Source organism: Asparagus officinalis, chromosome 10, assembly GCF_001876935.1.
Source record: "Asparagus officinalis chromosome 10, Aspof.V1, whole genome shotgun sequence".
NCBI classification, from domain to species: Eukaryota; Viridiplantae; Streptophyta; class Magnoliopsida; order Asparagales; family Asparagaceae; genus Asparagus; species Asparagus officinalis.
The window spans coordinates 10,657,717-10,671,255 of NC_033803.1; positions in this window are offsets into that span (position 1 = coordinate 10,657,717).

The following is a 13,539-nucleotide window of genomic DNA, read 5'->3' on the forward strand; positions in this document are numbered from 1 at the left end:
TAAAATTAAGGACGGTTTTATGATATTCAGCCAAAAGATAAGTATCAGAACATAGAATTGAAGGAAACAACTGATTTTTGCAAAACAAACAAGGACAAATTATGAAAATCGATCCATTTACAATATATTTGTCAAAATCGGCATAGTTTTAGCCATTTAGCTGAAACTGGGTAACAAAACTTCACGGGACTTGAAGTCACGTGAAGTTTCGTAAATTTTTTTGTCAAAACCGACCCAATTTCGCTTAAACTGAATAGTTTTGACAAATATGTTGTAAATGGGTCGATTTTTTGTAATTTTTTTTAAATGTGTCGATTTTAAAATTTTGTTCAACAAAAAATTATAATTGGTCTGAAATATCCATTTGTATAGAAAAACTATTGGGAAAATTGTGTCCAGACCCCAAAAGCAGAAACTTCATGTGACGAGGCCCCTCATAGTTTCCCCCATGTGGATCAGCCCCTTGAAGTGTGACACTTTGTACTGCAATCCCTTTTTAGCAATTATTACATGCCAGCTAAGCTAAAATCCCCAAATTATCCTTATCCTCTCTCCTCAATCCCTCAAATCAGCTCTCTCTCTCTCTCTCTCCTCTCTCTCTCTCCTCTCTCTCTCAAGCTCTTAAGCCCCATTCCTGCCCGCGACTATGCCCTTCACGACGACGTCGGGCTCTCATCTCCTCTCTCTCTCTCTCTCTCTCTCTCTCTCTCTCTCTCATCTCCTCTCTCCTCTCTCTCATCTCTCTCTCTCTCTCTCTCTCTCTCTCTCTCTCTCTCTCTCTCTCTCATCTCCTCTCTCCTCTCTCTCAAGCTCTCAAGCTCCATTCCTGCCCGTGACTACGCCCTTCACGACGACGTCGGGCTCCAAATCCGCGCCCTAGCTCGCGAGTTGGGCCCTCAAGTTCCCAACCACTTCCCCTCCTCTCCTTCGCCCTGCCTCGTCATCGTTGCTCGCCGCCGCTCCCTGCCTCGCCCTTGACTACGCCGGAGTTCACCACTGTCGCTAACTACCTTGCCCTCGAGTTCGCCATCAACGTTGTCGGGATGCCATCAACCCGGATGCTTGCCAAGAAGAAGATACAGGTCTTCAACAACTTAGACTAACATATATCGCATCACATGTTGATCGTGCCCAGCATCAACTTTCACGACAACAAATGTTTTTTTGGCTTTTTCAATATTCAGGAGAACAAGTGCCCAGCATCAACTTTCACGACAACAAATGTTTTTTTGGCTTTTTCAATATTCAGGAGAACAAAGTGATGTTGATTCTGATGGTAATTAATCAACAATATTCAGGAGAACAAAGTGATGTTGATTCTGATGGTAATTAATCAAAATATTATTTAAGCTTGCATCGAAACCTTTGAATTCCTCTCTTTTGGACTTGGGCTCTTGGGCAATGAATTGGTCGGAGTAAATTCTCCATTATTGCGTTTATTTGGCAATGAATTGGTCGGAGTAGATTCTCTATGCTAGTTCTAGCCCGCACTATGTTAGTTCTAGCTCTAATTCATCTTAGTTCTAGGTTCTTGGACCCTCAAGTTAGTTCTAACCCGCACCTTCTTAGTTCTAACCCGCACCATGCTAGTTCTAGCCCGCACTATGTTAGTTCTAGCAAGTTGGGGCAAGTTAGAACTAATAATATTCGAAGCGATATAACGAGAAGTAGAAAATGAGCCCAAGTGAAAGGAAAATACCGTGTGATAGACAATATAAAGGGCTACACACCGGCGAAGACGGTGGTGAAAACGGAGACCGGAGGTGGCCGAAAAACGCGCGCGAAGTCGGCACGACGCTGCTGTTTTCTGCTCGCTGCTGCCATCGAGCGATGTTTCGGACGTTACCGAGAGAGATAGAGAATGAGTTAGAGCGTGATACAAATTGGAGGTGACAGGCAACATATAAGGCTACTCACCAAAGAAGAAATCGGCAGAAACAGAGATTGGAGGTGATCGGAAAGTGCGTGCGAAGTTGGCACAAAACTGCAGTTTTTTGCAGTGCAATTTCTCGCCGTTCGGGTTTGTTCTTCGCTGTTCGGAGTTTTTCAACGCTGTCCGGGCTTGCCGGAGGTAGGAGAAGGTTGTCGGGGTCGTCGGGGTGTCTCGGTGGGCTCCGCCGAAGGTGGGAGGAGCTTTTCTCCGTTCCCAAGAGCCTAGAACTAAGATGAATTAGAGCTAAAACTAGTTAGAACTAACATAGTACGGGTTAGAGCTAGCATGGTGCGGACTAGAACTAAAAAGGTGCGGGGTAGAACTAACTTGAGGACCCAAGAGCTTAAAATTAAGATGAATTAGAGCTAGAACTAGCTAGAACTAACATAGTGCGGGCTAGAACTAGCATGGTACGAGCTAGAACTAAGAAGGTACGAGTTAGAACTAAGAAGGTGCGTTTTTTTCATGCGCACTTGTTAATTCTTGCTTCTACGTTAGTTCTAGCTTCTATTACCCTAGTTCTAGCTTTTATACAACCAGTTCTAGCCCACTCCTTCCTAGTTCTAAACCCAGCCCGTGTTTTTTGCTTGCGCACTTGTTAATTCATGTTTTTACGTTAGTTCTAGCTTCTATTACCCTAGTTTTAGCTTGTATACAGCCAGTTCTAGCCCACAACTTGCTAGTTCTAAATCAGCCCGCTTTTTTTATATGCACACTTGTTAATTCTTGCTTTTACGTTAGTTCTCTCCTCTACTACGCTAGTTCTAGCTTATATACTGCCAGTTCTAGCCCATAACTTGTTAATTCTTGTTAGTTCTAAACCCAGCCCTCGTTTTTTGCTTGCGCACTTGTTAATTCATGCTTCTACATTAGTTCTAGCTTCTATTACCCTAGTTCTAGCTTGTATACAGTCAGTTCTAGCCCACACCTTACTAGTTCTAAACTCAGCCCTCGTTTTTTACATGCACACTAGTTAATTCTTAATTCTACGTTAGTTCTAGCTTCTATTACCCTAGTTCTAGCTTGTATAAAGCCAGTTCTAGCCCACACCTTGTTAGTTCTAAACCCAGCTCGTGTTTTTTACAAGCACACTTGTTAATTCTTCCTTCTACGTTAGTTCTAGCTTCTATTATCCTAGTTCTAGCTTGTATACAGCCAGTTCTAGCCCACACCTTGCTAGTTCTAAATCCAGCCCGTGTTTTTTGCTTGCGCACTTGTTAATTCATGCTTCTACGTTAGTTCTAGCTTCTATTACCCTAGTTCTAGCTTGTATACAGCCAGTTCTAGCCCACATCTTGCTAGTTCTAAACCCAGCCCGCGTTTTTTGCTTGCGCACTTGTTAATTCTTGCTTCTACGTTAGTTCTAACTTCTATTACCCTAGTTCTAGCTTGTATATAGTCAGTTCTAACCCACATCTTGCTAGTTCTAAACCCAGCCCGCGTTTTTTGCTTGCACACTTGTTAATTCATGCTTCTACTACCCTAGTTCTAGCTTGTATACAGCCAGTTCTAGCCCACATCTTGCTAGTTCTAAACTCAGCCCTCGTTTTTTGCTTGCGCACTTGTTAATTCTAGCTTCTACGTTAGTTCTAGCTTCTATTACCCTAGTTCTAGCTTGTATACAGCCAGTTTTAGCCCACACCTTGCTAGTTCTAAATCCAGCCCGTGTTTTTTGCTTTCGCACTTGTTAATTCATGCTTCTACGTTAGTTCTAGCTTCTATTACCCTAGTTCTAGCTTGTATAAAACCAGATCTAGCCCGCATCTTACTAGTTCTAAACTCAGCCCGTGTTTTGTGCTTGCACACTTGTTAATTCATGCTTCTACTACCCTAGTTCTAGCTTGTATACAGCCAGTTCTAGCCCACATCTTGCTAGTTCTAAACCCAGCCCTCGTTTTTTGCTTGCGCACTTGTTAATTCATGCTTCTACGTTAATTCTAGCTTCTATTACCTTAGTTCTAGCTTGTATACGGCCAGTTCTAGCCCACACATTGCTAGTTCTAAAGCCAGCCCGTGTTTTTTACTTGCGCACTTGTTAATTCTTACTTCTACGTTAGTTCTAGCTTCTATTACCCTAGTTCTAGCTTGTATATAGTCAGTTCTAGCCCACACCTTTCTAGTTCTATACCCAACCCTTGATTTTTACATACACACTTGTTAATTCTTGATTCTACGTTAGTTCTAGCTTCTATTACCCTAGTTGTAGCTTGTATATAGCCAGTTCTAGCCCACATCTTGCTAGTTCTAAACCCAGCCCTCGTTTTTTGCTTGCGCACTTGTTAATTCCAGCTTCTACGTTAGTTCTAGCTTCTATTACCCTAGTTCTAGCTTGTATACAGTCAGTTCTAGCCCACACCTTGCTAGTTCTAAATCCAGCCCGCGTTTTTTGCTTGCGCACTTGTTAATTTATGCTTCTACGTTAGTTCTAGCTTCTATTACCCTAGTTATAGCCCACACCTTGCTAGTTCTAAATCCTATCCTCGTTTTTTAATGCACACTTGTTAATTCTTGATTCTACGTTAGTTCTAGCTTCTATTACCCTAGTTCTAGCTTGTATAAAGCCAGTTCTAGCCTACACCTTACTAGTTCTAAACTCAGCCCGTATTTTTTACAAGCACACTTGTTAATTCTTACTTCTACGTTAGTTCTAACTTCTATTACCCTAGTTTTAGCTTATATAAAGCCAGTTCTAACCCACACATTGCTAGTTCTAAACCCAGCTCGCGTTTTTTACAAGCACACTTATTAATTCTTACTTCTACGTTAGTTCTAGCTTGTATACAGCCAGTTCTAGCCCACACCTTGCTAGTTCTAAATCCAGCCCGTATTTTTTTCTTACGCACTTGTTAATTCTTACTTCTACATTAGTTCTAGCTTCTATTACCCTAGTTCTAGCTTGTATACAGTCAGTTCTAGCCCACATCTGGCTAGTTCTAAACCCAGCCCGTGTTTTTTTGCTTGCGCACTTGTTAATTCATGCTTCTACTACCCTAGTTCTAGCTTGTCTACAGCCAGTTCTAGCCCACATCTTGCTAGTTCTAAACTCAGCCCTCGTTTTTTGCTTGCGTACTTGTTAATTCACGCTTCTACGTTAGTTCTAGCTTCTATTACCTTAGTTCTAGCTTGTATACAATCAGTTCTAGCCCACACCTTGCTAGTTCTAAAGCCAGCCAGCGTTTTTTGCTTGCGCACTTATTAATTCTTGCTTCTACGTTAGTTCTAGCTTCTATTACCCTAGTTTTAGCTTGTATACAGTCAGTTCTAGCCCATATCTTGCTAGTTCTAAACCCAGCCCGTGTTTTTTTGCTTACGCACTTGTTAATTCATGCTTCTACTACCCTAGTTCTAGCTTGTATACAGCCAGTTCTAGCCCACATCTTGCTAGTTCTAAACCCAGCCTTCGTTTTTTGCTTGCGCACTTGTTAATTCATGTTTCTACGTTAGTTCTAGCTTCTATTACCCTAGTTCTAGCTTGTATACAGCCAGTTCTAGCCCACACCTTGCTAGTTCTAAATCTAGCCTGTGTTTTTTGCTTGCGCACTTGTTAATTCATGCTTCTAGGTTAGTTCTAGCTTCTATTACCCTTGTATACAGCTAGTTCTAACCCATACCTTGTTAGTTCTAAATTCAGCCCGCGTTTTTTGCTTGCGCACTTGTTAACTCATGCTTCTACGTTAGTTCTAGCTTCTATTACCCTAGTTTTAGCTTGTATACAGCCAGTTCTAGCCCACATCTTGCTAGTTCTAAACCCAGCCCGTGTTTTTTGCTTGCGTACTTGTTAATTCTTGCTTCTACATTAGTTCTAGCTTCTATTACTCTAGGTCTAGCTTGTATACAGCCAGTTCTAGCCCACATTTTGCTAGTTCGAAACCCAGCCCGTGTTTTTTACATGCACACTTGTTAATTTTTGCTTCTACGTTAGTTCCAGCTTCTATCGTCCTAGTTCTAGCTTGTATACAGCCAGTTCTAGCCCACATCTTGCTAGTTCTAAACCCAACCCTCGTTTTTTGCTTGCGCACTTATTAATTCATGCTTCTACGTTAGTTGTAACTTCTATTACCTTAGTTCTAGCTTGTATACAACAGGTTTTAGCCCACACCTTGCTAGTTCTAAACCAAGACCGTGTTTTTTTTCTTGCGCACTTGTTAATTCTAACCCGTACCTTCTTAGTTCTAACACGCGCCTTCTTAGTTCTAGCCCGCATCATGCTAGTTCTAGCCCGCACTATATTAGTTTTAGCTAGTTCTATCTCTAATTCATCTTAGTTCTAGGCTCTTGGGCTCTCAAGTTAGTTCTAACCCGCACTTTCTTCGTTTTAGCCCGCACCATGTGTTTGTTGGAAATTTGTAGTAAAAAGACAATGAAAGAAAATTTTGACTTGTATTTCTCTCAAAATCAATTACAATTTGGATTCCGATTACAAAAGAGAGGAGAATGAATTTGATTCTCCCCTTTGTTTAAAACTGGGTTCTTCAAGGTAGCGATGGAGTGCCTCCTTCGATTGATCGCGTCGAACTTGCTCTCCGTTGACGATCCGACCGTCCTTCTTCACTGGAACAATTGAAGTGTTTGATAACTTCGGTTTAGAACTCTTGACGAGTGTAAAGGACTCTGAACGAGTTAAGAACTCTGACAAGAGTTGTTGAAAACCGAATGTTTTGTTTGATGTGATTAACTTGTATTGCAAGTTAATTAAGAACTCTTGACGAGTTTAAGGACTCAGAATGAGTTGAAACTCTGTAACAGAGTTGTTGGAACCGAAGATTCGGTTAATTGTCAAGCGGATGATACCCTTGATGGAAGGATCTTTCGGGATTTGATTAACTGATCGTTGATCAGTTCTTTGATCTTCAAAAGATCTCCTTCTTCGTGCTGTTAAACTGCTGAGATTTGTTGATCTTGGGCGGTTTTGATGCCAGCTCACCTCAACCCTATGCGGTTTTGATATCAGAAACCGATCAACCCACCAACCCCTTACTCTGTTGAGTAAGTCGGTTATTTATAGGGGGATAAGGGCTGTAACCAACCCCTATTTCTGCTCCTTTGTGGGCGAGAAAATTTAATTCTGCGTTCAGAGTTCGGGACATAGCTGAGTCTGTTGAATAACGCACGTTATGGGTGCGTTTCGTGATTTAACTCTGCGTTCAGAGTTCGATGTCTGTTGATGAACGCACAGATTGTGTGCGTTTGAGAAACGCAGAAATGAATTTCTGCGTTTGGGAGAACTTGTTGGCTTATAACCTCGTCCACTATAACATTACAAAGGCTATTGTTTATTGATCTTTGCCTGTTATAGGATATGAGAGTCGTCAGATTGTAACTCTCACTGTTGGTTGTGAAGGCCACTGAACAGAGTTTTCATCAGCTGTCGGAAGTGTCGTCGAATTGTAACTCTTCTCGATCCGTGTGAAAAGTCTCCTATTTGTCGTTTTCGATCGTCGGCGTGAAAGCTATTTGATTGTAGCTCTCATTGTTGGAGCTTGACGGGAATCAACATCCATAGTGTCTTCTGGACGAATATTTGCCCACAGCTCTCTACCCAGCAACTCACCAGCTAAGTCCAACCTTTTATTTCTCGGAGATGAGGCCGTGTTTATAGCGGTGGCAGAGTTGCGAATGCAGTGATTGGGGAGTCGTCTGATTGTAACTCCTATTGTCAGGACTTGTTTGGATCAGCTATCCATTGTGATTTTTAGACAGCCTACAGAACCCCCTCCAAAGTTTTCGAAAGTTCGCGGTTGACTGGGACGAATTTTCGGAATACTTTGGATCCCAAAATTTAGAAGACATTTTCAAACTCGGCTGATTGTAATTTAATTATACTCATCCAATGGACTCTTCAGTGGAGTCATCTGTTTCTTCTTGGTTTTAGTCACCTTGATGGCTGACATTAACCTCCCTCTATTTATCTGAAACCATGCCTTGGTTTTAAACAGAGAGGGAATTATCTGCTTGAATCATGACGCGCAGATGGATTTCTTGCGTTATCGAACTGAAACGCAGGTTACAGCTCTGCGTTCAAAGGTTTAACTCTTGCAGACGCACAAGTATGTTTCTTTGTGATACATCGATATAACGCAGGGCCAAGTTCTGCGTTCGGAAGCTCAAGCAACACAGGCGCACAGGCCGTGTTTAGCGGAATTCTTGAATCCCGACCCGATTTGACAGCTCATGGCTGTCTATAAATAGACCGCCAAAGGTCAAATCAAAAGTCACCCGACTTTTTCCTTCTTCTTCTTCGAGAGATTTTTAACGAAGCCTCTTCGTTTCCAACTCCGGTGATCCTGTTCGTCTTCTCCTCCATGGGTTCCAAGAAGAAGGCTGCTCCTCGCCCCAGATCTCCCGCTGCAGCTGCGCCGCCGCCTCCGGCTGCAGCAGCGCCGCCGCCTCCGGCTCCACCGGTCGGTGGTAAGTGCTGCCATTCGTGGCCGTCGAACTCGCTTCGGCGAATTCTTTAAAACCCTAGATGTGCTGCCGCCAAACTTGCTTCGGCAAGTTATTTGAGAAAACCCTAGATGGGTTCTTGCAAATGAGGAAGAAGACTCGTTCTATTTTTTGAACGCAGAGTTAATATTCTGCGTTTTGAATTCGAAACGTCAGGGGCCTGACCCTTGCGTTTATTAAATTCTAACGCCAGGCTTGAACTGTGCGTTCAAAACTTAACGCAGAGTTTAACCCTTGCGTTGATGAAAATTAACGCCAGGTTTGAACTGTGCGTTCAAAACTTAACGCAGAGTTTAACCCTTGCGTTGATGAAAATTAACGCCAGGTTTGAACTGTGCGTTCAAAACTTAACGCAGAGTTTAACCCTTGCGTTGATGAAAATTAACGCCAGGTTTGAACTGTGCGTTCAAAACTTAACGCAGAGTTTAACCCTTGCGTTGATGAAAATTAACGCCAGGTCTGAACTGTGCGTTCAAAACTTAACGCAGAGTTTAACCCTTGCGTTGATGAAAATTAACGCCAGGTCTGAACTGTGCGTTCAAAGCTTAACGCAGAGTTTGATCTCTTGCGTTGATGAAAATTAACGTCAGATTTGAACTGATAATTTTCTTTCTTTTGCAGTGCCTTACACCCGCGAACCTCTCAATCTTCGTCACCACTTTGGGCATGGGGGAGGTGCGGACTTTAATATGCAATTCAATCTGCGTCAAGAACTCCCAATATTCCAGGACACCGACAAAGATCGTGTCACTCTGATCTCAGATCCAAATACTGATGTACTCAGGGTTTTAGTTACGGACGCTAAGTTTGAGACTGGGTCTCGCAAGAAACTCACCAAGCCAGCTTTCTTATTTGGGGATCGTGTCAGTATTTCAAAAGGGATCATGCACGGCGGTCACTACAAATGGCTTAGGCAGATCGGTGATCGTCGCTTCTTCCTCCCTGACATGCACAGGATGTTTCCCATCTCCTACTATCAATGTGCTTCTGTTTCCCGTCACATGAATTGGGACTTGGTGAGAGAGCAGGATGGGGTAGCTGTTGGGGTTCTGACTCACAAGGGTGTGAATACCGCTGGATATAATCGACAAGTGTCGGCCTTGGAACCCTGCTTATTCTCACGAGGATATCCTTTAGGAGAAACAGCTAGTCCAGCTAACACTTTCATGCGACGGTTTTTGTCCGCCAAATGAGAATTCCCAACCGCAGTGTTCCGAGCTCCTGGATGGGTACATTCCACCAAGACAGGATGGTGGGCACGAATGATAGAATTCGTGTTGGCAGAGTTGAAGGGACCATTAACTCAATCTGGGCTTGCTTGCCCTATTATGGCTACTAAATATGGAATCGCTCTTAGTCCATATAACTTCTTCGCCATTCTGGAGCGGTACAATCCAGAGACTTGTACGTTTTTCACACCGGAAGGAGAATTAGGGTTCGCCCTTCATGAAATGTTCGATGTCTCAGGTCTTCCTTTTGGAGATTTACCATATGAAGATTTTGTCCCTGGGTCAACTGAGCTGAAGATCTTGAAGGAGACGATCCCCGAGGTATATGACACTCTATGGGAGGTGATGTGTCATTTCCAAATCTGCGGCCAATTGACAGGGGCACGAGGACGTGGTATCAAACAGCTATCCTGGGCCGAGTATCTTTTCCAAAATTTGTCTGACAAGAATGCCACTGTGTCTCGTCGGGAGGCGAGCACCCCTGAGACCATCCAGGCTCTGATCAATGACGCCACCGTTCACTATGTCAGCGAGGGAATAGAAGATGACTTCCCAGCACAGACTGAATTCGAGAGCTTCCATCACCAGGCAGCCACTCCCATCTCTGATATGGCATTATTAGCGGGTTTTCTCATGCTGTGGCTGAAGCGGTGTGTGGTTCCTACCAGACCAATAGATGCTGTGATGATTGAAGTAGCTTATCCGGCCGTCCTCTTAGCACATGGGAGACCCATAAATCTACTTTCCGCTATGACGTGCTGTTTACAACACGGTTTGAGGGAACTATGCCTCGAGTTTATCCAAGTGAAAGAGATAGATTCTGAAGGGACGAAAAGCTTGGTGACTCCCAATCCTCGAGTACCCTTGCCGTATACATATCTAATGGCTTGGTACGCCTCACATTGTGTACATTTGATGAGTGCTCCCTCTGCTACGGATGGAGGCTTCATCCCTTTCGTGCAGAGATTAGAAAAAGCCACTTGGATAGGCACTTACGTAGTGAAGGTCCGTCAGATTCTGTCGAGAGACCTTAGCTACGACATCTTCCGCTGCTTCCCGGATTTTGAGGGTGGAGGATATGGACAAGTCTTCCAAGATACCGCTGGTCCTAATGGTTTTACCCGTTTGGACGGGGGAGTTTTCCACTGGCTGCTAAATATTAGACCTGGTTATCTCCTCTTCAGGCAAAATGACAAATGTATAATTGAGCCCTATCAACCGTATCGTTTTGCTCGACAATTCGGATATGACCAACTATACGTTGGGAATCCGAGGAGCCAACTTTCGGTTATGGGCAACATATACGAAGGAGCTCGAGCCTGGTATTACTCCTCCGCAGGTTGTACTGGGGCTACCTTCAGATTACCCCACAAAACGCCTAATTCTCTCCTTTCCGTGGCTTTCTGCAACTGGTATCACACGGCTTCTGCGATGCCAGAGTACAAACTGTACACTTCCGGCCTTCGTGCAATTAGGAAGATGTATTCTTCTCGGAAAGGGGGTGGTCGTGTATCTCGTCTGAAGGGGATCGACGAGTTTTTACATTTTGAGGATGCAGCTGAAGAAGGAGAAGAAGAGATGGGACTAGATGATGCCCCAGTAGCGAGCCCTAGGGCTGCTGAAGCTTCAAGAGCCAAAGTAACTGGAAAGAGGGCTCTCTCTGAAGTAGAAGAAGCTCGCTACGAGAAACGTACTCGTAGAAAGCTGCTGGTAGATCCTCCTGCTCAGAGGCTAATGGCGGATGCTTTTAAATCTGCTGGTGGAGGGGAAGAGCAGGAATCAACTGTTGCAAGTCGTCCTGATCATGCCGATCCTCACTCTGGGGGATCTGCATTTTCTGAAGAATTTTCCCCTCACCATCCCTTGGATCAAGCAGAGGGTGAGGATGAACTTCCAATGGATCCCGACATCTCACCGTTTCCCGAACAGACTCCTGGTGCTGCTGCTTCGCCTTCAAGGGAACCGCCTGCAACGTCTCCATCTGCAGGGGATGCACTGCCTACAAATGAACTGGCGACAGATGAGCTCGCTAATCTCAATGAGAGTCAGTCTCCCGCTTCCTCCGCACTATTGCCACATTCGGGGACTATTATTCCTAGTCCCACGACTGGCCGGCTAACCCAAGTGGATACTCACGCAAGCTCTCCTGAACTTTCAGCTGCTGACGACGAACCATTAGACTATGGGAGTTCGTCTCACCATGAGGATGTTGATGAGGATGAAAGCGATGATGATGATTTTTACAATTGGGCGGATCAACCACCACCACCTCCTGACAAGGCGTCTGGTTATCTTCCTTTTTACCCTACTGGTAGAAATTACACCCTTTGATTTTTCTGGTGTTTCTTTCTTTTACATTAACTGTTCTTTTGTGTAGGTTCTCCAACTACTGAAGCTGCTGGAGGTTGTTGACTTGTAACCTCGTCTATTATGACATTGCAAAGGCCATTGCTTATTGATCTTTGCCTGTTATGGGATATGAGAGTCGTCAGATTGTAACTCTCACCAACGATCGTGAAGGCCACTGAATAGGGTTTTCATCAGCTGTCGGAAGCGTCGTCAAATTGTAACTCTTCTCGATCTGTGTGAAAAGTCTCCTATTTGCCGCTTTCGATTGTCGACCCGAAAGCTATTTGATTGTAGCTTTCGTTGTGAGAGCTTGACGGGAATCAACATCCATAGTGTTTTGAAGATGAATATTTGCCCATAGCTCTCTACCAAGCAACTCACCAACTAAATCCAACCTTTTATTTCTGAAATCATTACGCTGCTCATCAGCATCTCTAATAGTTGCTAATATAATATTAGTCATGCTGTTGTCGCAGCCATCAAGATCAATCATCTCAGAAATGAGACCGTGTTTGTAGCGGTTGTAGGGTTGCGGATGTAGTGATTAGAAAGTCGTCTGATTGTAACTTCTATTATCAGGGCTCGATAGGGATCGGCTATCTATTGTGATTTTTAGACAGCCTACAGAACCCCCTCCAAAGTTTTCGAAAGTTCGCGGTTGACTGGGACGAATTTTCGGAATACTTTGGACCCTGTTTCTTCTTGGCTTTAGCCGCCTTGATGGCTGACATTAGCCTCCCTCTATTTATTTGGAACCATGTCTTGGCTATAAACATAGAGGAATTCGTCTGATTGAATTAGAACGCACGGATAGATTTCTTGCGTTATTGAGCCGAAACGCAGGGTTAAATTCTGCGTTTAAGAATTCCATCAATGCAGACGCACAGGCGGATTATAACGCAGAGCTGAACTCTGCGTTCAGAAGCTCAAACATCACAGACGCACGGGCCGCATTTGGCGGGCATTTGGGCCTATGGTGCCGACCCGATTTGACAGCTTATAGTTGTCTATAAATAGACCGCTAAGGGTCAAATCAAAAGTCACCCGACTTTTTGGCTCCCCTCTTTCAGAAGATTTTTAACGAAGTCTCTTCGTTCTCAACTCCGGTGACCTTGCTCATCTTCTCCGGCCCTCTTCCATGGGTTCCAAGAAAAAGGCTACTCCTCGCCCAAGATCTCCTGCTGCAGCAGCGCCGCCGTTTCAGGTTCCACCTGTCGGTGGTAAGTGTCGCCCTTCTTGGCCGTCAAACTCGCTTCGGCAAGTTCTTCAAAAACCCTAGATGGGTTGCCGTCAAACACCCCGAGTCTCCTTTCCGGCCGAAGATAGAATATAAAATTCTTCCTCTTCAGCACCGGCCCAGATCTGTGCGCGGGCACGGTTCAGAGAGCCTATAAATTGGCCCCCTTGGTTCATTTGTAAAAGGTTGGAACTTTGAGAGCCGAAACTCTGCCTAATTGAGAATTGAGCTTGGAGTTTTGAAGACTTGAGGACTTGAGCATTCAGATCTGGTTCTCGGCGAGCATCCACGTCACAAAAGGCAGGAGTTCGAGAGAGAGCAAGATCAGATCTGAGATCTACACGAGA